The sequence below is a fragment of the Carcharodon carcharias genome, chromosome 5 (assembly GCF_017639515.1).
Source record: "Carcharodon carcharias isolate sCarCar2 chromosome 5, sCarCar2.pri, whole genome shotgun sequence".
Classification (NCBI taxonomy): domain Eukaryota; kingdom Metazoa; phylum Chordata; class Chondrichthyes; order Lamniformes; family Lamnidae; genus Carcharodon; species Carcharodon carcharias.
This window is the reverse complement of record NC_054471.1, coordinates 11,626,037-11,651,381: the sequence shown is the minus strand read 5'-3', so window position 1 is coordinate 11,651,381 and position 25,345 is coordinate 11,626,037. Positions and strand designations below refer to the sequence as shown.

The window sequence follows — 25,345 nt, the reverse complement described above, 5'->3', positions numbered from 1 at the left end:
GAGGGAGCTTTACTCTGTATCTAACCCTGTGCTGTACCTGCCCTGGGAGTGTTTGATGGGGACAGTGTAGAGGGAGCTTTACTCTGTATCTAACCCCGTGCTGTACCTGTCCTGGGAGTGTTTGATGGGAACAGTGTAGAGGGAGCTTTATTCTGTATCGAACACTGTGTTGTACCTGCCCTGTGAGTGTTTGATGGGGACAGTGTAGAGGGAGCTTTATTCTGTATCTAACACTGAGCTGTACCTGCCCTGGGAGTGTTTGATGGGGACAGTGTAGAGGGAGTTTTACTCTGTATCTAACCCCGTGCTGTACCTGTCCTGGGAGTGTTTGATGGGGACAGTGTAGAGGGAGCTTTACTCTGTATCTAACCCCGTGCTGTACCTGTCCTGGGAGTGTTTGATGGGGACAGTGTAGAGGGAGCTTTACTCTGTAACAAACCCTGTGTTGTACCTGTCCTGGGAGTGTTTGTTGGAGACAGTGTAGAGAGAGAGATTTTCTTTGTATCTAACCACATGCTGTACCTGTCCTGGGAGTGTTTGATGGGGACAGTGTAGAGGGAGATTTACTCTGTATCTAACCCCGTGCTGTACCTGTCCTGGGAGTGTTTGATGGGGACAGTGTAGAGGAAGCTTTACTCTGTATCTAACCCTGTGCTGTTCCTGTCCTGGGAGTGTTTAATGGGGATAGTGTAGAGGGAGCTTTACTCTGTATCTAACCCTGTGCTGTACCTGTTCTGGGAGTGTTTGATGGGGATGTCACAGAGGGAGCTTTACTCTCTATCTAACCACATGCTGTACCTCCCCTGGGAGTGTTTGATGTGGACCGTGTAGAGGGAGTTTTACTCTGTATCTAACCCCGTGCTGTACCTGTCCTGCGAGTGTTTGATGGGGACAGTGTAGAGAGAGAGATTTTCTCTGTATCTAACCACATGCTGTACCTGTCCTGGGAGTGTTTCATAGGGACAGTGTAGCAGGAGATTAACTCTATATCTAACCCTGTGCTGTACCTGTCCTGGGAGTGTTTGAAAGGGAAAGCGCAGAGGGAGCTTTACTCTGTATCTAACCACGTGCTGTACCTGTCCTGGGAGTGCTTGATGGGAACAGTGTACAGGGAGCTTTACTCTGTATCTAACCCCGTGCTTTACCTGTCCTGGGAGTGTTTAATGGGGACGGTGTAGAGGAGCTTTACTCGGTATCTAACCCTGTGCTGTACCTGCCCGGGGAGTGTTTGATGGGGACAGTGTAGAGGAAGCTTTGCTCTGTTTCTAACCCCGTGTTGTACCTGTCCTGGGAGTGCTTGATGGGGACAGTGCACAGGGAGCTTTACTCTATATCTAACCCCGTGTTGTAGCTGCCCTGGAGTGTCTGATGGGAACAGTGTAGAGGGAGCTTTACTCTGTATCTAAGCCCGCGCTGTACCTGCCCTGGAGTGTTTGATGGGAACAGTATAGAGGGAGTTTTACTCTGTATCTAACCCCGTGTTGTACCTGTCCTGGGAGTGTTTAATGGGAACAGCGTAGAGGAAGCTTTGCTCTGTATCTAACCCCGTGTTGTACCTGTCCTGCGAGTGTTTGATGGGAACAGTGTAGAGGGAGCTTTACTCTGTATCTAACCCCGTGTTGTATCTGCCCTGGAGTGTTTGATGGGAACAGTGTAGAGGGAGCTTTACTCTGTATCTAACCCCGTGCTGTACCTGTCCTGGAGTGTTTGATGGGAACAGCATAGAGGGAGTTTTACTCTGTATCTAACCCCGTGTTGTACCTGTCCTGCGAGTGTTTGATGGGAACAGTGTAGAGGGAGCTTTACTCTGTATCTAACCCCGTGCTGTACCTGTCCTGGGAGTGTTTGATGGGGACAGTGTAGAGGGAGCTTTACTCTGTATCTAACACTGAGCTGTACCTGTCCTGGGAGTGTTTGATGGGGACAGTGTAGAGGGAGCTTTACTCTGTATCTAACCCCGTGCTGTACCTGTCCTGGGAGTGTTTGATGGGGACAGTGTAGAGGGGGCTTTATTCTGTATCTAACACCGTGCTCAACCTGTCCTGGGAGTGTTTGATGCGGACAGTGTAGAGGGAGATTAGCTCTGTATCTGACCCTGTGCTGTACCTGTCCTGGGAGTGTTTGATGCGGACAGTGTAGAGGGAGATTAGCTCTGTATCTGACCCTGTGCTGTACCTGTCCTGGGAGTGTTTGATGGGAACAGGGTAGAGGGAGCTTTACTCTGTATCTAACACTGAGCTGTACCTGCCCTGCGAGTGTTTGATGATGACAGTGTAGAGGGAGCTTTACTCTGTATCTAAACCTGTGCTGTACCTGTCCTGGAGTGTTTGATGGGAACAGCGTAGAGGGAGTTTTACTCTGTATCTAACCCCGTGCTGTACCTGTCCTGGGAGTGTTAGATGGGAACAGTGTAGAGGGAGCTTTACTCTGTATCTAACCCCGTGCTGTACCTGTCCTGGGAGTGTTTGATGGGGACAGTGTAGAGGGAGTTTTACTCTGTATCTAACCCCGTGCTGTACCTGTCCTGCGAGTGTTTGATGTGGACAGGGAAGAGGGTGTTTTATTCTGTATCTAACCCTGTGCTGTACCTGTCCTGGGAGTGTTTAATGGTGATAGTGCAGAGGGAGCTTTATTCTGTATCTAATCCCGTGCTGTACCTGTCCTGGGAGTGTTTGATGGGGACAGCGCAGAGGGAGCTTTATTCTGTATCTAATCACGTGCTGTACCTGTCCTGGGAGTGTTTGTTGGGGACAGTGTAGAGAGAGAGATTTTCTTTGTATCTAACCACATGCTGTACCTGTCCTGGGAGTGTTTGAGGGGGACAGTGTAGAGAGAGAGATTTTCTTTGTATCTAACCACATGCTGTACCTGTCCTGGGAGTGTTTGATAGGGACAGTGTAGCAGGAGCTTTACTCAATATCGAACCCTGTGCTGTACCTGCCCTGGGAGTGTTTGATGGGGACAGTGTAGAGGAAGCTTTGCTCTGTATCTAACCCCGTGCTGTACCTGTCCTGGGAGTGCTTGATGGGGACAGTGTACAGGGAGCTTTACTCTATATCTAACCCCGTGTTGTAGCTGCCCTGGAGTGTTTGATGGGAACAGTGTAGAGAGAGCTTTACTCTGTATCTAAGCCCGTGCTGTACCTGCCCTGGAGTGTTTGATGGGAACAGTATAGAGGGAGTTTTACTCTGTATCTAACCCCGTGTTGTAACTGTCCTGGGAGTGTTAGATGGGAACAGTGTAGAGGGAGCTTTACTCTGTATCTAACCCTGTGCTGTACCTGTCCTGGGAGTGTTTGATGGGAACAGTGTACATGGAGCTTTACTCTGTATCTAACCCCGTGCTGTACCTGTCCTGGGAGTGTTTGATAGGGACAGCGCAGAGGGAGCTTTACTCTGTATCTAACCCTGTGCTGCACCAGTCCTGGGAGTGTTTAATGGGCATGTCACAGAGGGAGCTTTACTCTGTATCTAACCCCGTGCTGTACCTGCCCTGGGAGAGTTTGGTGTGGACAGTGTAGAGGCAGTTTTACTCTGTATCTAACCCCATGCTGTACCTGTCCTGGGAGTGTTTAATGGGGATGGTGTAGAGTGAGCTTTAGTCTGTATCTAACCCTGTGCTGTACCTGTCCTGGGAGTGTTTGATAGGGACAGCGCAGAGGGAGCTTTATTCTGTATCTAACCCTGTGCTGCACCTGTCCTGGGAGTATTTAATGGGCATGTCACAGAGGGAGCATTACTCTCTATCTAACCCCGTGCTGTACCTGCCCTGGGAGTGTTTGATGTGGACAGTGTAGAGGGAGTTTTACTCTGTATCTAACCCTGTGCTGTACCTGCCCTGGGAGTGTTTGATGGGGACAGTGTAGAGGGAGTTTTACTCTGTATCTAACCCTGTGCTGTACCTGCCCTGTGAGTGTTTGATGGGGACAGCGCAGAGGGAGCTTTATTCTGTATTTAATCCCGTGTTGTACCTGTCCTGGGAGTGTTTGTTGGGGACAGCGTAGAGAGAGAGATTTTCTTTGTATCTAACCACATGCTGTACCTGTCCTGGGAGTGTTTGATGGGAACATTGTAGAGGGAGCTTTATTCTGTATCGAACACTGTGCTGTACCTGCCCTGTGAGTGTTTGATGGGGACAGTGTAGAGGCAGCTTTACTCTGTATCTAACCTAGTGCTGTACCTGTCCTGGGAGTGTTTGATAGGGACAGTATAGAGGGAGCTTTACTCTGGATCTAAGCCTGTGCTGTACCTGTCCTGGGAGTGTTTGATGGGGGCAGTATAGAAAGAGAGATTTACTCTGTATCTAACCCTGTGCTGTACCTGTCCTGGGAGTGTTTGAAAGGGAAAGCGCAGAGGGAGCTTTACTCTGTATCTAACCCCGTGCTGTACCTGCCCTGGAGTGTTTGATGGGAACAGTGTACAGGGAGCTTTACTCTGTATCTAACCCCGTGCTTTACCTGTCCTGGGAGTGTTTAATGGGGACAGTGTAGAGGGAGCTTTACTCGGTATCTAACCCTGTGCTGTACCTGCCCGGGGAGTGTTTGATGGGGACAGTGTAAAGGGAGCTTTACTCTGTATCTAACCCCGTGTTGTACCTGTCCTGGGAGTGCTTGATGGGGACAGTGCACAGGGAGCTTTACTCTATATCTAACCCCGTGTTGTAGCTGCCCTGGAGTGTCTGATGGGAACAGTGTAGAGGGAGCTTTACTCTGTATCTAAGCCCGCGCTGTACCTGCCCTGGAGTGTTTGATGGGAACAGTATAGAGGGAGTTTTACTCTGTATCTAACCCCGTGTTGTACCTGTCCTGGGAGTGTTTAATGGGAACAGCGTAGAGGGAGCTTAACTCTGTATCTAACAATGCGCTGTACCTGCCTTGGGAGTGTTTGATGGGGGCAGTATAGAAAGAGAGATTTTCTCTGTATCTAACCCTGTGCTGTACCTGTCCTGGGAGTGTTTGATGGGGACAGTGTAGAGGGAGCTTTACTCTGTATCTAACCCCGTGCTGTACCTGTCCTGGGAGTGTTTGATGGGGACAGTGTAGAGGGAGCTTTACTCTGTATCTAACCCTGTGCTGTACCTGTCCTGGGAGTGTTTGATGAGGACAGTGTAGAGGCAGCTTTACTCTGTATCTAACCCCATGCTGTACCTGTCCTGTGAGTGTTTGATGGGGGCAGTATAGAAAGAGAGATTTTCTCTGTATCTAACCACATGCTGTACCTGCCCTGGGAGTGTTTGATGGGGACAGTGTAGAGGGAGGTTTACTCTGTATCTCACCCCGTGCTGTACCTGTCCTGGGAGTGTTTGATGGGGACAGTGTAGAGGGCGCTTTATTCTGTATCTAACCCTGTGCTGTACCTGTCCTGGGAGTGTTTAATGGGGATAGTGTAGAGGGAGCTTTATTCTGTATCTAACCCCGTGCTGTACCTGTCCTGGGAGTGTTTGATGGGGACGGTGTAGAGGGAGCTTTATTCTGTATCTAACCCCGTGCTGTACCTGTCCTGGGAGTGTTTGATGGGAACAGCGTAGAGGGAGATTTGCTCTGTATCGAACCCCGTGCTGTACCTGTCCTGGGAGTGTTTGATGGGGACAGTGTAGAGGGAGCTTTACTCTGTATCTAACCCTGTGCTGTACCTGTCCTGGGAGTGTTTGATGGGGACAGTGTAGAGAGAGAGATATTCTTTGTATCTAACCACATGCTGTACCTGTCCTGGGAGTGTTTGATAGGGACAGTGTTGCAGGAGCTTTACTCTGTATCTAACACCGTGCTGTACCTATCCTGGGAGTGTTTGATGGGGACAGTGTAGAGAGAGAGATTTTCTCTGTATCTAACCACATGCTGTACCTGTCCTGGGAGTGTTTGATGGGGACAGTGTAGTGGATCTTTACTCTGTATCTAATCCCGTGCTGTACCTGTTCTGGGAGTGTTTGATGGGGACAGTGTAGAGAGAGAGATATTCTTTGTATCTAACCACATGCTGTACACGTCCTGGGATTGTTTAATGAGGACAGTGTAGAGGAGCTTTACTCTGTATCTAACCCCGTGCTGTACCAGTCCTGGGAGTGTTTAATCGGGAATGTGTAGAGGAGCTTTACTCTGTATCTAACCCTGTGCTGTACCTGTTCTGGGAGTGTTTGATGGGGATAGTGTAGAGTCAGCTTTACTCTGTATCTAACCCTGTGCTGTACCTGTCCTGGGAGTGTTCGATGGGGACAGCGCAGAGGGAGCTTTATTCTGTATCTAACCCTGTGCTGCACCTGTCCTGGGAGTGTTTAATGGGGATGTCACAGAGGGAGCTTCACTCTGTATCTAACCCCGTGCTGTACCTGCCCTGGGAGTATTTGATGTGGACAGTGTAGAGGGCGTTTTACTCTGTATCTAACACCGTGCTGTACCTGTACTGGGAGTGTTTGATGGGGACAGTGTAGAGAGAAAGATTTTCTCTGTATCTAACCACATGCTGTACCTGTCCTGGGAGTGTTTGATGGGGACAGTGTAGAGAGAGAGATATTCTTTGTATCTAACCACATGCTGTACACTCCCTGGGAGTGTTTAATGAGGACTGTGTAGAGGAGCTTTACTCTGTATCTAACCCTGTGCTGTACCTGTTCTGGGAGTGTTTGATGGGGATAGTGTAGAGTGAGCTTTACTCTGTATCTAACCCTGTGCTGCACCTGTCCTGGGAGTGTTTGATGGGGACAGCGCAGAGGGAGCTTTATTCTGTATCTAACCCGGTGCTGCACCTGTCCTGGGAATGTTTAATGGGGATGTCACAGAGGGAGCTTTACTCTGTATCGAACCCCGTGCTGTACCTGTCCTGGGAGTGTTTGATGTGGACAGCGCAGAGGGAGCTTTATTCTATATCTAATCCCGTGTTGTACCTGTCTTGGGAGTGTTTCTTGGGGACAGTGTAGAGAGAGAGATTTTCTATGTATCTAACCACATGCTGTACCTGTCCTGGGAGTGTTTAATGGGGACTGTGTAGAGGGAGCTTTATTCTGTATCTAACCCTGTGCTGTACTTGTCCTGGGAGTGTTTGATGGGGACAGTGCAGAGGAAGCTTTACTCTGTATCTAAGCCCGTGCTGCAGCTGTGCTAGGAGTGCTGATGGGGCCAGTGTACAGGGACCTTTGCTCTGTATCCAACCCCGTGCTGTACCAGCACTGCGAGTGTTTGATGGGGACAGCGTAGAGGGAGTTTTCCTCTGAATCTAAACCTGTGCTGTACCTGTCCTGGGAGTGTTTGATGGGAACAGTGTAGAGGGAGCTTTACTCTGTATCTAACCACGTGCTGTACCTGTCCTGGGAGTGTTAGATGGGAACAGTGTAGAGGGAGCTTTACTCTGTATCTAACCCCGTGTTGTACCTGTCCTGGGAGTGTTTGATGGGGACAGTGTAGAGGAGCTTTACTCTGTATCTAACACTGTGCTATACCTGCCCTGGGAGTGTTTGATGGGGACAGTGTAGAGGGGGCTTTACTCTGTATCTCACCTCGTGCTGTACCTGTCCTGGGAGTGTTTGATGGGGACGGGGCAGAGGGAGCTTTACTCTGTATCTAACCCCGTGCTGTACCTGTCCTGGGAGTGTTCAATGGGGACAGTGTAGAGGGAGCTTTACTCTGTAACAAACCCTGTGTTGTACCTGTCCTGGGAGTGTTTAATGGGGATGTCACAGAGGGAGCTTTACTCTGTATCGAACCCCGTGCTGTACCTGCCGTGAGAGTGTTTGATGTGGACAGTGTAGAGGGCGTTTTACTCTGTATCTAACACCGTGCTGTACCTGTCCTGCGAGTGTTTGATGGGGACAGTGTAGAGGGCGCTTTATTCTGTATCTAACCCTGTGCTGTACCTGTCCTGGGAGTGTTTGATGGGGACAGCGCAGAGGGAGCTTTATTCTATATCTAATCCCGTGCTGTACCTGTCCTGGGAGTGTTTCTTGGGGACAGTGTAGAGAGAGAGATTTTCTTTGTATCTAACCACATGCTGTACCTGTCCTGGGAGTGTTTGATGGGGACAGTGTAGAGGAAGCTTTGCTCTGTATCTAACCCCGTGCTGTACCTGCCCTGGGAGTGCTTGATGGGGACAGTGTACAGGCAGTTTTACTCTATATCTAACCCCGTGTTGTAGCTGCACTGGAGTGTTTGATGGGGACAGTGTAGAGGGAGCTTTACTCTGTATCTAACCCTGTGCTGTACCTGCCCTGGAGTGTTTGATGGGGACGGTGTAGAGGGAGCTTTACTCGGTATCTAACCCCATGCTGTACCTGTCCTGGGAGTGTTTGATTGGAACAGTGTAGAGGGAGCTTTACTCTGTATCTAACCCCGTGCTGTACCTGTCCTGGGAGTGTTTGATGGGGACAGTGTAGAGGGAGCTTTACTCTGTATCTAACCCCGTGCTGTACCTGTCCTGGGAGTGTTTGATGGGAACAGTGTAGAGGGAGCTTTATTCTGTATCTAACACTGAGCTGTACCTGCCCTGTGAGTGTTTGATGGGGACAGTGTAGAGGGAGCTTTACTCTGTATCTAAACTTGTGCTGTACCTGTCCTGGGAGTGTTTGATGGGGACAGTGTAGAGGGAGATTTACTCTGTATCTAACCCCGTGCTGTACCTGTCCTGGGAGTGTTTGATGGGGACGGTGTAGAGGGAGATTTGCTCTGTATCTAACCCTGTGCTGTACCTGTCCTGGGAGTGTTTGATGGGGACGGTGTAGAGGGAGATTTGCTCTGTATCTAACCCCGTGCTGTACCTGTCCTGGGAGTGTTTGATGGGGACGGTGTAGAGGGAGATTTGCTCTGTATCTAACCCTGTGCTGTACCTGTCCTGGGAGTGTTTGATGGGGACAGTGTAGAGGGAGATTTGCTCTGTATCTAACCCTGTGCTGTACCTGTCCTGGAAGTGTTTAATGGGGATAGTGCAGAGGGAGCTTTACTCTGTATCTAACCCCGTGCTGTACCTGTCCTGGGAGTGTTTGATAGGGACAGTGTAGAGGGAGCTTTACTCTGTATCTAACCTCGTGCTGTACCTGTCCTGGGAGTGTTTGTTGGGGACAGTGTAGAGAGAGAGATTTTCTTTGTATCTAACCACATGCTGTACCTGTCCTGGGAGTGTTTGATGGGAACAGTGTAGAGGGAGCTTTACTCTGTATCTAACCCTGTGCTGTACCTGTCCTGGGAGTGTTTGAAGGGGACAGTGTAGAGGGAGCTTTATTCTGTATCTAACCCTGTGCAGTACCTGTCCTGGGAGTGTTTGATGGGGACAGTGTAGAGGCAGCTTTACTCTGTATCTAACCTTGTGCTGTACCTGTCCTGGGAGTGTTTGATAGGGACAGTGTAGAGGGAGATTTACTCTGTATCTAACCCCGTGCTGTACCTGTCCTGGGAGTGTTTGATAGGGACAGTATAGAGGGAGCTTTACTCTGGATCTAAGCCTGTGCTGTACCTGTCCTGGGAGTGTTTGATGGGGACAGTGTAGAGGGAGCTTTATTCTGTATCTAACCCTGTGCTGTACCTGTCCTGGGAGTGTTTGATGGGGACAGTGTAGAGGGAGATTTGCTCTGTATCTAACCCCGTGCTGTGCCTGTGCAGGGAGTGTTTGATGGGGACAGTGTAGAGGTAGCTTTACTCTGTATCTAACCCCGTGCTGTACCTGACCTGGGAGTGTTTAATGGGGACAGTGTAGAGAGAGAGATTTTCTCTGTATCTAACCACATGCTGTACCTGTCCTGGGAGTGTTTGATGGGGACAGTGTAGAAAGAGAGATTTTCTCTGTATCTAACCACATGCTGTACCTGCCCTGGGAGTGTTTGATGTGGACAGTGTAGAGGGAGTTTTACTCTGTATCTAACCCCGTGCTGTACCTGTCCTGCGAGTGTTTGATGGGGACAGTGTACAGGGCGCTTTATTCTGTATCTAACCCTGTGCTGTACCTGTCCTGGGAGTGTTTAATGGGGATAGTGTAGAGGGAGCTTTACTCTGTATCTAACCCTGTGCTGTACCTGTTCTGGGAGTGTTTGATGGGGATGTCACAGAGGGAGCTTTACTCTCTATCTAACCACATGCTGTACCTCCCCTGGGAGTGTTTGATGTGGACCGTGTAGAGGGAGTTTTACTCTGTATCTAACCCTGTGCTGTACCTGTTCTGGGAGTGTTTGATGGGGATAGTGTAGAGTGAGCTTTACTCTGTATCTAACCCCCTGCTGTACTTGTCCTGGGAGTGTTTGATGGGGACAGCGCAGAGGGAGCTTTATTCTGTACTTAATCCCGTGCTGTACCTGTCCTGGGAGTGTTTGATGGGGACAGTGTAGAGAGAGAGATTTTCTTTGTATCTAACCACATGCTGTACCTGTCCTGGGAGTGTTTCATAGGGACAGTGTACAGGGAGTTTTACTCTATATCTAACCCCGTGTTGTAGCTGCCCTGGAGTGTTTGATGGGAACAGTGTAGAGGGAGCTTTACTCTGTATCTAACCCTGTGCTGTACCTGTTCTGGGAGTGTTTGATGGGGATGTCACAGAGGGAGCTTTACTCTCTATCTAACCACATGCTGTACCTCCCCTGGGAGTGTTTGATGTGGACCGTGTAGAGGGAGTTTTACTCTGTATCTAACCCCGTGCTGTATCTGTCCTGCGAGTGTTTGATGGGGACAGCGCAGAGGGAGCTTTATTCTGTATCTAATCCCATGCTGTACCTGTCCTGGGAGTGTTTGATAGGGACAGTGTAGAGAGAGAGATTTTCTCTGTATCTAACCACATGCTGTACCTGTCCTGGGAGTGTTTCATAGGGACAGTGTAGCAGGAGTTTAACTCTATATCTAACCCCGTGCTGTACCTGTCCTGGGAGTGTTTGATGGGGAAAGCGCAGAGGGAGCTTTACTCTGTATCTAACCCCGTGCTGTACCTGTCCTGGGAGTGCTTGATGGGAACAGTGTACATGGAGATTTACTCTGTAACTAACCCCGTGTTGTACCTGTCCTGGAAGTGTTTAATGGGGACGGTGTAGAGGAGCTTTACTCTGTATCTAACCCCGTGCTGTACCTGTCCTGGGAGTGTTTGATGGGAACAGTGTAGAGGGAGCTTTACTCTGTATCTAACCCCGTGCTGTACCTGTCCTGGAAGTGTTTAATGGGGACGGTGTAGAGGAGCTTTACTCTGTATCTAACCCTGTGCTGTACCTGTTCTGGGAGTGTTTGATGGGGATAGTGTAGAGTGAGCTTTACTCTGTATCTAACCCTGTGCTGTACCTGTTCTGGGAGTGTTTGATGGGGACAGTGTAGAGGGAGATTTACTCTGTATCTAACCCTGTGCTGTACCTGTCCTGGGAGTGTTTGATGTGGACAGTGTAGAGGGAGTTTTACTCTGTATCTAACCCCCTGCTGTACCTGGCCTGGGAATGTTTGATGGGGACAGCGCAGAGGGAGCTTTATTCTGTATTTAATCCCGTGTTGTACCTGTCCTGGGAGTGTTTGTTGGGGACAGTGTAGAGAGAGAGATTTTCTCTGTATCTAACCACATGCTGTACCTGTCCTGGGAGTGTTTGATGGGGACAGTGTAGAGAGAGAGATATTCTTTGTATCTAACCAAATGCTGTACCTGTCCTGGGAGTGTTTAATGGGGATGTCACAGAGGGAGCATTACTCTCTATCTAACCCCGTGCTGTACCTGTCCTGTGAGTGTTTGATGGGGACAGCGCAGAGGGAGCTTTACTCTGTATCTAACCCCGTGCTGTACCTGTCCTGGGAGTGTTTGATGGGAACAGTGTAGAGTGAGCTTTACTCTGTATCTAACCCCGTGCTGTACCTGTCCTGGGAGTGTTTGATGGGAACAGTGTACATGGAGTTTTACTCTGTATCTAACCCCGTGTTGTATCTGCCCTGGAGTGTTTGATGGGAACAGTGTAGAGGGAGCTTTACTCTGTATCTAACCCCGTGCTGTACCTGTCCTGGGAGTGTTTGATGGGAACAGTGTAGAGGGAGCTTTACTCTGTATCTAACCCCGTGCTGTACCTGTCCTGGGAGTGTTTCACGGGGACAGTGTAGAGGGAGCTTTACTCTGTATCTAACCCCGTGCTGTACCTGTCCTGGGAGTGTTTGATGGGGACAGTGTAGAGGGAGCTTTACTCTGTATCTAACCCCGTGCTGTACCTGTCCTGGGAATGTTTCATGGGGACAGTGTAGAGGGAGATTTACTCTGTATCTAACCCTGTGCTGTACCTGTCCTGGGAGTGTTTGATGGGAACAGTGTACAGGGAGCTTTACTCTGTATCTAACCCCGTGCTGTACCTGTCCTGGGAGTGTTTGATGTGGACAGTGTAGATGGAGCTTTACTCTGTATCTAACCCCGTGCTGTACCTGTCCTGGGAGTGTTTGTTGGGGACAGTGTAGAGAGAGAGATGTTCTTTGTATCTAACCACATGCTGTACCTGTCCTGGGAGTGTTTGATAGGGACAGTGGAGCAGGAGCTTTACTCAATATCGAACCCTGTGCTGTACCTGCCCTGCGAGTGTTTGACGGGGACAGTGTAGAGGAAGCTTTACTCTGTATCTAACCCCGTGCTGTACCTGTCCTGGGAGTGCTTGATGGGGACAGTGTAGAGGGAGCTTTACTCTGTATCTAACCCCGTGCTGTACCTGTCCTGGGAGTGTTTGATGGTGACAGTGTAGAGGGAGATTTACTCTGTATCTAACCCCGTGCTGTACCTGTCCTGGGAGTGCTTGATGGGGACAGTGTACAGGGAGCTTTACTCTGTATCTAACCCCGTGCTGTACCTGTCCTGGGAGTGTTTGATGGGGACAGTGTAGAGGGAGCTTTACTCTGTATCTAACCCCGTGCTGTACCTGTCCTGGGAGTGTTTGATGGGGACAGTGTAGAGGAAGCTTTGCTCTGTATCTAACCCCGTGCTGTACCTGTCCTGGGAGTGTATGATGGGGACAGTGTAGAGGGAGATTTACTCTGTATCTAACCCCGTGCTGTACCTGTCCTGGGAGTGTTTGATGGGGACAGTGTAGAGGAAGCTTTGCTCTGTATCTAACCCCGTGCTGTACCTGTCCTGGGAGTGCTTGATGGGGACAGTGTACAGGGAGCTTTACTCTGTATCTAACCCCGTGTTGTAGCTGCCCTGGAGTGTTTGATGGGAACAGTGTAGAGGGAGCTTTACTCTGTATCTAAGCCCGTGCTGTACCTGCCCTGGAGTGTTTGATGGGAACATTATAGAGGGAGTTTTACTCTGTATCTAACCCCGTGTTGTAACTGTCCAGGGAGTGTTAGATGGGAACAGTGTAGGGGGAGCTCTACTCTGTATCTAACACCGTGCTGTACCTGTCCTGGGAGTGTTTAATGGGGATGGTGTAGAGGAGCTTTACTCTGTATCTAACCCTGTGCTGTACCTGTCCTGGGAGTGTTAGATGGGAACAGTGTAGGGGGAGCTTTACTCTGTATCTAACCCTGTGCTGTACCTGTCCTGGGAGTGTTTAATGGGCATGTCACAGAGAGAGCTTTACTCTGTATCTAACCCCGTTCTGTACCTGCCCTGGGAGAGTTTGATGTGGACAGTGTAGAGGGAGTTTTATTCTGTATCTAACCCCATGCTGTACCTGTCCTGGGAGTGTTTAATGGGGATGGTGTAGAGGAGCTTTACTCTGTATCTAACCCTGTGCTGTACCTGTCCTGGGAGTGTTTGATAGGGACAGTGTAGAGGGAGATTTGCTCTGTATCTAACCCCGTGCTGTACCTGTCGTGGGAGTGTTTGATGGGGTCAGTGTAGAGGGAGCTTTATTCTGTATCTAATCCCGTGCTGTACCTGTCCTGGGAGTGTTTGTTGGGGACAGTGTAGAGAGAGAGATTTTCTATGTATCTAACCACATGCTGTACCTGTCCTGGGAGTGTTTAATGGGGACTGTGTAGAGGGAGCTTTATTCTGTATCTAACCCTGTGCTGTACTTGTCCTGGGAGTGTTTGATGGGGACAGTGCAGAGGAAGCTTTACTCTGTATCTAAGCCCGTGCTGCAGCTGTGCTAGGAGTGCTGATGGGGCCAGTGTACAGGGACCTTTGCTCTGTATCCAACCCCGTGCTGTACCAGCACTGCGAGTGTTTGATCGGGACAGCGTAGAGGGAGTTTTCCTCTGAATCTAAACCTGTGCTGTACCTGTCCTGGAGTGTTTGATGGGAACAGTGTAGAGGGAGCTTTACTCTGTATCTAACCCCGTGTTGTACCTGTCCTGGGAGTGTTTGATAGGGACAGTGTAGAGGGAGCTTTACTCTGTATCTAACCCTGTGCTGTAGCTGTCCTGGGAGTGTTTGATGGGAACAGTGTAGAGGGAGCTTTACTCTGTATCTAACACTGTGCTTTACCTGCCCTGGGAGTGTTTGATGGGGACAGTGTAGAGGGACCTTTACTCCGTATCTAACCCTGTGCTGTACCTATCCAGGGAGTGTTTGATAGGGACAGTGTAGAGGGAGCTTTACTCTGTAACAAACCCTGTGTTGTACCTGTCCTGGGAGTGTTTAATGGGGACAGTGTAGAGAGAGAGATTTTCTCTGTATCTAACCCTGTGCTGTACCTGTTCTGGGAGTGTTTGATGGGGATGTCACAGAGGGAGCTTTACTCTCTATCTAACCACATGCTGTACCTGTCCTGGGAGTGTTTGATGTGGACAGTGTAGAGGGAGTTTTACTCTGTATCTAACCCCGTGCTGTACCTGTCCTGGGAGTGTTTGATGTGGACAGTGAAGAGGGCGTTTTATTCTGTATCTAACCCTGTGCTGTACCTGTCCTGGGAGTGTTTAATGGTGATAGTGCAGTGGGACCTTTACTCTGTATCTAATCCCGTGCTGTACCTGTCCTGGGAGTGTTTGATGGGGACAGCGCAGAGGGAGCTTTATTCTGTATCTAATCCCGTGCTGTACCTGTCCTGGGAGTGTTTGTGGGGGACAGTGTAGAGAGAGAGATGTTCTTTGTATCTAACCACATGCTGTACCTGTCCTGGGAGTGTTTGAGGGGGACAGTGTAGAGAGAGAGATTTTCTTTGTATCTAACCACATGCTGTACCTGTCCTGGAAGTGTTTGATAGGGACAGTGGAGCAGGAGCTTTACTCAATATCGAACCCTGTGCTGTACCTGCCCTGCGAGTGTTTGATGGGGACAGTGTAGAGGAAGCTTGGCTCTGTATCAAACCCCGTTCTGTACCTGCCCTGGGAGAGTTTGATGTGGACAGTGTAGAGGGAGTTTTATTCTGTATCTAACCCCGTGCTGTACCTGTCCTGGGAGTGTTTGATAGGGACAGTATAGAGGGAGCTTTACTCTGGATCTAAGCCTGTGCTGTACCTGTCCTGGGAGTGTTTGATGGGGACAGTGTAGAGGGAGCTTTATTCTGTATCTAACCCTGTGCTGTACCTGTCCTGGGAGTGTTTGATGGGGACAGTGTAGAGGGAGCTTTACTCTGTAACAAACCCTGTGTTGTACCTGTCCTGGGAGTGTTTAATGGGGACAGTGTAGAGAGAGAGATTTTCTCTGTATCTAACCCTGTGCTGTACCTGTTCTGGGAGTGTTTGATGGGGATGTCACAGAGGGAGCTTTACTCTCTATCTAACCACATGCTGTACCTGTCCTGGGAGTGTTTGATGTGGACAGTGTAGAGGGAGTTTTACTCTGTATCTAACCCCGTGCTGTACCTGTCCTGGGAGTGTTTGATGTGGACAGTGAAGAGGGCGTTTTATTCTGTATCTAACCCTGTGCTGTACCTGTCCTGGGAGTGTTTAATGGTGATAGTGCAGTGGGACCTTTACTCTGTATCTAATCCCGTGCTGTACCAGTCCTGGGAGTGTTTGATGGGGACAGCGCAGAGGGAGCTTTATTCTGTATCTAATCCCGTGCTGTACCTGTCCTGGGAGTGTTTGTGGGGGACAGTGTAGAGAGAGAGATGTTCTTTGTATCTAACCACATGCTGTACCTGTCCTGGGAGTGTTTGAGGGGGACAGTGTAGAGAGAGAGATTTTCTTTGTATCTAACCACATGCTGTACCTGTCCTGGAAGTGTTTGATAGGGACAGTGGAGCAGGAGCTTTACTCAATATCGAACCCTGTGCTGTACCTGCCCTGCGAGTGTTTGATGGGGACAGTGTAGAGGAAGCTTGGCTCTGTATCAAACCCCGTTCTGTACCTGCCCTGGGAGAGTTTGATGTGGACAGTGTAGAGGGAGTTTTATTCTGTATCTAACCCCGTGCTGTACCTGTCCTGGGAGTGTTTGATAGGGACAGTATAGAGGGAGCTTTACTCTGGATCTAAGCCTGTGCTGTACCTGTCCTGGGAGTGTTTGATGGGGACAGTGTAGAGAGAGAGATTTTCTTTGTATCTAACCACATGCTGTACCTGTCCTGGGAGTGTTTGCTAGGGACAGTGTACAGGGAGTTTTACTCTATATCTAACCCCGTGTTGTAGCTGCCCTGGAGTGTCTGATGGGAACAGTGTAGAGGGAGCTTTACTCTGTATCTAACCCCATGCTGTACCTGTCCTGGGAGTGTTTGATGGGGATGGTGTAGAGGGAGATTTACTCTGTATCTAAACCTGTGCTGTACCTGTCCTGGGAGTGTTTGATGGGGATGTCACAGAGGGAGCTTTACTCTCTATCTAACCACATGCTGTACCTCCCCTGGGAGTGTTTGATGTGGACCGTGTAGAGGGAGTTTTACTCTGTATCTAACCCCGTGCTGTACCTGCCCTGGGAGTGTTTGATGGGGACAGTGTAGAGGGAGCTTTACTCTGTATCTAACCCCGTGCTGTACCTGTCCTGCGAGTGTTTGATGGGGACAGCGCAGAGGGAGCTTTATTCTGTATCTAATCCCATGCTGTACCTGTCCTGGGACTGTTTGATAGGGACAGTGTAGAGAGAGAGATTTTCTCTGTATCTAACCACATGCTGTACCTGTCCTGGGAGTGTTTCATAGGGACAGTGTAGCAGGAGATTAACTCTATATCTAACCCTGTGCTGTACCTGTCCTGGGAGTGTTTGATAGGGACAGTGTAGAGGGAGCTTTACTCTGTATCTAACCCTGTGCTGTACCTGTCCTGGGAGTGCTTGATAGGGACAGTGTAGAGGGAGCTTTACTCTGTATCTAACCCCGTGCTGTACCTGTCCTGGGAGTGCTTGATAGGGACAGTGTAGAGGGAGCTTTACTCTGTATCTAACCCCGTGCTGTACCTGTCCTGGGAGTGTTTGATGGGGACAGTGTAGAGGGAGCTTTACTCTGTATCTAACCCTGCGCTGTACCTGCCCTGTGAGTGTTTGATGGGGACAGTGTAGAGGGAACTTTACTCTGTACCTAAAACTGAGCTGTACCTATCCAGGGAGTGTTTAATGGGGACCGTGTTGAGGTAGCTTTAATCTGTATCTAACCCCATGCTGTAGCTGTCCTGGGAGTGTTTGATGGGGACAGTGTAGAGGGAGCTTTACTCTGTATCGAACCCCGTGCTGTACCTGTCCTGGGAGTGTTTGATGGGGACAGTGTAGAGGGAGCTTTACTCTGTATCGAACCCCGTGCTGTACCTGTCCTGGGAGTGTTTGATGGGGACAGTGTAGAGGAGCTTTACTCTGTATCTAACCCCGTGCTGTACCTGTCCTGGGAGTGTTTGATGGGGACAGTGTAGAGGGAGCTTTACTCTGTATCTAACCCGGTGCTGTACCTGTCCTGGGAGTGTTTAATGGGGATAGTGCAGAGGGAGCTTTATTCTGTATCTAACCCTGTGCTGTACCTGTCCTGGGAGTGTTTGATGGGGACAGTGTAGAGGGAGATTTGCTCTGTATCTAACCCCGTGCTGTGCCTGTGCAGGGAGTGTTTGATGGGGACAGTGTAGAGGTAGCTTTACTCTGTATCTAACCCCGTGCTGTACCTGACCTGGGAGTGTTTAATGGGGACAGTGTAGAGAGAGAGATTTTCTCTGTATCTAACCACATGCTGTACCTGTCCTGGGAGTGTTTGATGGGGACAGTGTAGAAAGAGAGATTTTCTCTGTATCTAACCACATGCTGTACCTGCCCTGGGAGTGTTTGATGTGGACAGTGTAGAGGGAGTTTTACTCTGTATCTAACCCCGTGCTGTACCTGTCCTGTGAGTGTTTGATGGGGACAGTGTACAGGGCGCTTTATTCTGTATCTAACCCTGTGCTGTACCTGTCCTGGGAGTGTTTAATGGGGATAGTGTAGAGGGAGCTTTACTCTGTATCTAACCCTGTGCTGTACCTGTTCTGGGAGTGTTTGATGGGGATGTCACAGAGGGAGCTTTACTCTCTATCTAACCACATGCTGTACCTCCCCTGGGAGTGTTTGATGTGGACCGTGTAGAGGGAGTTTTACTCTGTATCTAACCCCGTGCTGTACCTGTCCTGCGAGTGTTTGATGGGGACAGCACAGAGGGAGCTTTATTCTGTATCTAATCCCATGCTGTACCTGTCCTGGGACTGTTTGATAGGGACAGTGTAGAGAGAGAGATTTTCTCTGTATCTAACCACATGCTGTACCTGTCCTGGGAGTGTTTCATAGGGACAGTGTAGCAGGAGATTAACTCTATATCTAACCCTGTGCTGTACCTGTCCTGGGAGTGTTTGATGAGGAAAGCGCAGAGGGAGCTTTATTCTGTATCTAACCCCGTGCTGTACCTGTCCTGGGAGTGCTTGATGGGAACAGTGTAGAGGGAGTTTTACTCTGTATCTAACCCCCTGCTGTACTTGTCCTGGGAGTGTTTGATGGGGACAGCGCAGAGGGAGCTTTATTCTGTACTTAATCCCGTGTTGTACCTGTCCTGGGAGTGTTTGTTGGGGACAGTGTAGAGAGAGAGATTTTCTTTGTATCTAACCCCGTGCTGTACCTGTTCTGGGAGTGTTTGATGGGGACAGTGTAGAGGGAGCTTTGCTCTGTATCTAACCCCGTGCTGTACCTGTCCTGGGAGTGTTTGATGGGGACAGTGTACATGGAGTTTTACTCTATATCTAACACCGTGTTGTATCTGCCCTGGAGTGTTTGATGGGAACAGTGTAGAGGGAGCTTTACTCTGTATCTAAGCCCGTGCTGTACCTGTCCTGGAGTGTTTGATGGGAACAGCATAGAGGGAGTTTTACTCTGTATCTAACCCCGTGCTGTACCTGTCCTGCGAGTGTTTGATGGGGACAGTGTAGAGGGACCTTTACTCCGTATCTAAGCCCGTGCTGTACCTGTCCTGGGAGTGTTTGATAGGGACAGTGTAGAGGGCGCTTTATTCTGTATCTAACCCTGTGCTGTACCTGTCCTGGGAGTGTTTGATGGGGATGGTGTAGAGGGAGCTTTACTCTGTATCTAACCTCGTGCTGTACCTGTCCTGGGAGTGTTTGATGGGAACAGTGTAGCAGGAGCTTTACTCTGTATCTAACCCCATGCTGTACCTGTCCTGGGAGTGTTTGATAGGGACAGTGTAGCAGGAGCTTTACTCTGTATCTAACCCCATGCTGTACCTGTCCTGGGAATGTTTGATGGGGACAGCGCAGAGGGAGCTTTACTCTGTATCTAACCCTGTGCTGTACCTGTCCTGGGAGTGCTTGATGGGGACAGAGTACAGGGAGTCTTACTCTGTATCTAACCCCGTGCTGTACCTGTCCTGGGAGTGTTTGATGGGGACAGTGTAGAGGGAGCTTTACTCAGTATCTAACCCCGTGCAGTACCTGTCCTGGGAGTGTTTAATGGGGACAGTGTAGAGACAGAGATTTTCTCTGTATCTAACCACATGCTGTACCTGTCCTGGGAGTGTTTGATGGGGACAGTGTCGAGAGAGAGATTTTCTCTGTATCTAACCCTGTGCTGTACCTGCCCTGGGTGTGTTTGATAGGGACAGTGTAGCAGGAGCTTTACTCTATATCTAACCCTGTGCTGTACCTGTCCTGGGAGTGTTTGATAGGGACAGCACAGAGGAAGCTTTACTCTGTATCTAACCCTGTGCTGTACTTGTCCTGGGAGTCTTTGATGGGGATAGTGTAGAGTGAGCTTGACTCTGTATCTAACCCTGTGCTGTACCTGTCCTCCGAGGGTTTGATGGGGACAGCGCAGAGGGAGCTTTATTCTGTATCTAACCCTGTGCTGTACCTGTCCTGGGAGTGTTTAATGTGGATAGTGCAGAGGGAGCTTTACTCTGTATCTAACCCCGTGCTGTACCTGTCCTGGGAGTGTTTGATGGGGACAGTGTAGAGAGAGAGATTTTCTCTGTATCTAACCCCGTGCTGTACCTGTCCTGGGAGTGTTTGATGGGAACAGTGTAGAGGGAGCTTTACTCTGTATCTAAGCCTGTGCTGTACCTGTCCTGGGAGTGTTTGATGGGGACGGTGTAGAGGGAACTTTATTCTGTATCTAACCCCGTGATGTACCTGTCCTGGGAGTGTTTGATGGGGACAGTGTAGAGGGAGCTTTACTCTGTATCTAACCCCGTGCTGTACCTGTCCTGGGAGTGTTTGATGGGGACAGTGTACAGGGAGATTTGCTCTGTATCTAACCCCGTGCTGTACCTGTCCTGGGAGTGTTTGATGGGGACAGTGTAGAGGGAGCTTTACTCTGTATCTAACCCCGTGCTGTACCTGTCCTGGGAGTGTTTGATGGGAACAGTGTAGAGGTAGCTTTACTCTGTATCTAACCCCGTGCTGTAACTGCCCTGGGAGTGTTTGATGGGGACAGCATAGAGGGAGCTTTACTCTGTATCTAACCTCGTGCTGTACCTGTCCTGGGAGTGCTTGATGGGGACAGTATAGAGGGAGCTTTACTCCGTATCGAACCCCCTGCTGTACCTGTCCTGGGAGTGTTTGATGGGGACAGCGCAGAGGGAGCTTTATTCTGTACTTAATCCCGTGTTGTACCTGTCCTGGGAGTGTTTGTTGGGGACAGTGTAGAGAGAGAGATTTTCTTTGTATCTAACCCCGTGCTGTACCTGCCCTGGGAGTGTTTGATGGGGACAGTGTAGAGGGAGCTTTGCTCTGTATCTAACCCCGTGCTGTACCTGTCCTGGGAGTGTTTGATGGGGACAGTGTACATGGAGTTTTACTCTATATCTAACACCGTGTTGTATCTGCCCTGGAGTGTTTGATGGGAACAGTGTAGAGGGAGCTTTACTCTGTATCTAAGCCCGTGCTGTACCTGTCCTGGAGTGTTTGATGGGAACAGCATAGAGGGAGTTTTACTCTGTATCTAACCCCGTGCTGTACCTGTCCTGCGAGTGTTTGATGGGGACAGTGTAGAGGGACCTTTACTCCGTATCTAAGCCCGTGCTGTACCTGTCCTGGGAGTGTTTGATAGGGACAGTGTAGAGGGCGCTTTATTCTGTATCTAACCCTGTGCTGTACCTGTCCTGGGAGTGTTTGATGGGGATGGTGTAGAGGGAGCTTTACTCTGTATCTAACCTCGTGCTGTACCTGTCCTGGGAGTGTTTGATGGGAACAGTGTAGCAGGAGCTTTACTCTGTATCTAACCCCATGCTGTACCTGTCCTGGGAGTGTTTGATAGGGACAGTGTAGCAGGAGCTTTACTCTGTATCTAACCCCATGCTGTACCTGTCCTGGGAATGTTTGATGGGGACAGCGCAGAGGGAGCTTTACTCTGTATCTAACCTCGTGCTGTACCTGTCCTGGGAGTGTTTGATGGGGACGGTGTAGAGGGAGCTTTACTCTGTACCTAACCCCGTGCTGTACCTGTCCTGGGAGTGCTTGATGGGGACAGAGTACAGGGAGTCTTACTCTGTATCTAACCCCGTGCTGTACCTGTCCTGGGAGTGTTTGATGGGGACAGTGTAGAGGGAGCTTTACTCAGTATCTAACCCCGTGCAGTACCTGTCCTGGGAGTGTTTAATGGGGACAGTGTAGAGACAGAGATTTTCTCTGTATCTAACCACATGCTGTACCTGTCCTGGGAGTGTTTGATGGGGACAGTGTCGAGAGAGAGATTTTCTCTGTATCTAACCCTGTGCTGTACCTGCCCTGGGTGTGTTTGATAGGGACAGTGTAGCAGGAGCTTTACTCTATATCTAACCCTGTGCTGTACCTGTCCTGGGAGTGTTTGATAGGGACAGCACAGAGGAAGCTTTACTCTGTATCTAACCCTGTGCTGTACTTGTCCTGGGAGTCTTTGATGGAGATAGTGTAGAGTGAGCTTGACTCTGTATCTAATCCTGTGCTGTACCTGTCCTCCGAGGGTTTGATGGGGACAGCGCAGAGGGAGCTTTATTCTGTATCTAACCCTGTGCTGTACCTGTCCTGGGAGTGTTTAATGTGGATAGTGCAGAGGGAGCTTTACTCTGTATCTAACCCCGTGCTGTACCTGTCCTGGGAGTGTTTGATGGGGACAGTGTAGAGAGAGAGATTTTCTCTGTCTCTAACCCCGTGCTGTACCTGTCCTGGGAGTGTTTGATGGGAACAGTGTAGAGGGAGCTTTACTCTGTATCTAAGCCTGTGCTGTACCTGTCCTGGGAGTGTTTGATGGGGACGGTGTAGAGGGAACTTTATTCTGTATCTAACCCCGTGATGTACCTGTCCTGGGAGTGTTTGATGGGGACAGTGTAGAGGGAGCTTTACTCTGTATCTAACCCCGTGCTGTACCTGTCCTGGGAGTGTTTGATGGGGACAGCATAGAGGGAGCTTTACTCTGTATCTAACCTCGTGCTGTACCTGTCCTGGGAGTGCTTGATGGGGACAGTATAGAGGGAGCTTTACTCCGTATCGAACCCCGTGCTGTACCTGTCCTGGGAGTGTTTGATGGGGACAGCGCAGAGGGAGCTTTATTCTGTACTTAATCCCGTGTTGTACCTGTCCTGGGAGTGTTTGTTGGGGACAGTGTAGAGAGAGAGATTTTCTTTGTATCTAACCCCGTGCTGTACCTGCCCTGGGAGTGTTTGATGGGGACAGTGTAGAGGGAGCTTTGCTCTGTATCTAACCCCGTGCTGTACCTGTCCTGGGAGTGTTTGATGGGGACAGTGTACATGGAGTTTTACTCTATATCTAACACCGTGTTGTATCTGCCCTGGAGTGTTTGATGGGAACAGTGTAGAGGGAGCTTTACTCTGTATCTAAGCCCGTGCTGTACCTGTCCTGGAGTGTTTGATGGGAACAGCATAGAGGGTGTTTTACTCTGTATCTAACCCCGTGCTGTACCTGTCCTGCGAGTGTTTGATGGGGACAGTGTAGAGGGACCTTTACTCCGTATCTAAGCCCGTGCTGTACCTGTCCTGGGAGTGTTTGATAGGGACAGTGTAGAGTGAGCTTTACTCTGTATCTAACCCCGTGCTGTACCTGTCCTGGGAGTGTTTGATGGGAACAGTGTAGAGGGAGCTTTATTCTGTATCTAACCCTGTGCTGTACCTGTCCTGGGAGTGTTTGATGGGGATGGTGTAGAGGGAGCTTTACTCTGTATCTAACCTCGTGCTGTACCTGTCCTGGGAGTGTTTGATGGGAACAGTGTAGCAGGAGCTTTACTCTGTATCTAACCCCATGCTGTACCTGTCCTGGGAGTGTTTGATAGGGACAGTGTAGCAGGAGCTTTACTCTGTATCTAACCCCATGCTGTACCTGTCCTGGGAATGTTTGATGGGGACAGCGCAGAGGGAGCTTTACTCTGTATCTAACCCTGTGCTGTACCTGTCCTGGGAGTGCTTGATGGGGACAGAGTACAGGGAGTCTTACTCTGTATCTAACCCCGTGCTGTACCTGTCCTGGGAGTGTTTGATGGGGACAGTGTAGAGGGAGCTTTACTCAGTATCTAACCCCGTGCAGTACCTGTCCTGGGAGTGTTTAATGGGGACAGTGTAGAGACAGAGATTTTCTCTGTATCTAACCACATGCTGTACCTGTCCTGGGAGTGTTTGATGGGGACAGTGTCGAGAGAGAGATTTTCTCTGTATCTAACCACATGCTGTACCTGTCCTGGGAGTGTTTGATGGGGACAGTGTCGAGAGAGAGATTTTCTCTGTATCTAACCCTGTGCTGTACCTGCCCTGGGTGTGTTTGATAGGGACAGTGTAGCAGGAGCTTTACTCTATATCTAACCCTGTGCTGTACCTGTCCTGGGAGTGTTTGATAGGGACAGCACAGAGGAAGCTTTACTCTGTATCTAACCCTGTGCTGTACTTGTCCTGGGAGTCTTTGATGGGGATAGTGTAGAGTGAGCTTGACTCTGTATCTAACCCTGTGCTGTACCTGTCCTCCGAGGGTTTGATGGGGACAGCGCAGAGGGAGCTTTATTCTGTATCTAACCCTGTGCTGTACCTGTCCTGGGAGTGTTTAATGTGGATAGTGCAGAGGGAGCTTTACTCTGTATCTAACCCCGTGCTGTACCTGTCCTGGGAGTGTTTGATGGGGACAGTGTAGAGAGAGAGATTTACTCTGTATCTAACCCCGTGCTGTACCTGTCCTGGGAGTGTTTGATGGGAACAGTGTAGAGGGAGCTTTACTCTGTATCTAACCCCGTGCTGTACCTGTCCTGGGAGTGTTTGATGGGGACAGTGTAGAGGGAGCTTTACTCTGTATCTAACCCCGTGTTGTATCTGCCCTGGAGTGTTTGATGGGAACAGTGTAGAGGGAGCTTTACTCTGTATCTAAGCCTGTGCTGTACCTGTCCTGGGAGTGTTTGATAGGGACAGTGTAGAGGGAGCTTTACTCTGTATCTAACCCCATGCTGTACCTGTCCTGGAGTGTTTGATAGGGACAGTGTAGCAGGAGCTTTACTCTATATCTAACCCTGTGCTGTACCTGTCCTGGGAGTGTTTGATAGGGACAGCACAGAGGAAGCTTTACTCTGTATCTAACCCTGTGCTGTACTTGTCCTGGGAGTCTTTGATGGGGATAGTGTAGAGTGAGCTTGACTCTGTATCTAACCCTGTGCTGTACCTGTCCTCCGAGGGTTTGATGGGGACAGCGCAGAGGGAGCTTTATTCTGTATCTAACCCCGTGCTGTACCTGTCCTGGGAGTGTTTAATGTGGATAGTGCAGAGGGAGCTTTACTCTGTATCTAACCCCGTGCTGTACCTGTCCTGGGAGTGTTTGATGGGGACAGTGTAGAGAGAGAGATTTTCTCTGTATCTAACCCCGTGCTGTACCTGTCCTGGGAGTGTTTGATGGGAACAGTGTAGAGGGAGCTTTACTCTGTATCTAAGCCTGTGCTGTACCTGTCCTGGGAGTGTTTGATGGGGACGGTGTAGAGGGAACTTTATTCTGTATCTAACCCCGTGATGTACCTGTCCTGGGAGTGTTTGATGGGGACAGTGTAGAGGGAGCTTTACTCTGTATCTAACCCCATGCTGTACCTATCCTGGGAGTGTTTAATGGGGACAGTGTAGACAGAGAGATTTTCTTTGTATTTAACCACAT

General features: G+C 49.7%; 1 protein-coding gene across 1 annotated transcript in view; it reads right to left on the bottom strand.

Moving 5' to 3' along the window:
* The window catches only part of aars2 (alanyl-tRNA synthetase 2, mitochondrial (putative)), a 426,588-nt gene that overhangs the window by 334,383 nt on the left and 66,860 nt on the right, over positions 1 to 25,345 (bottom strand). The window lies entirely within an intron of this gene.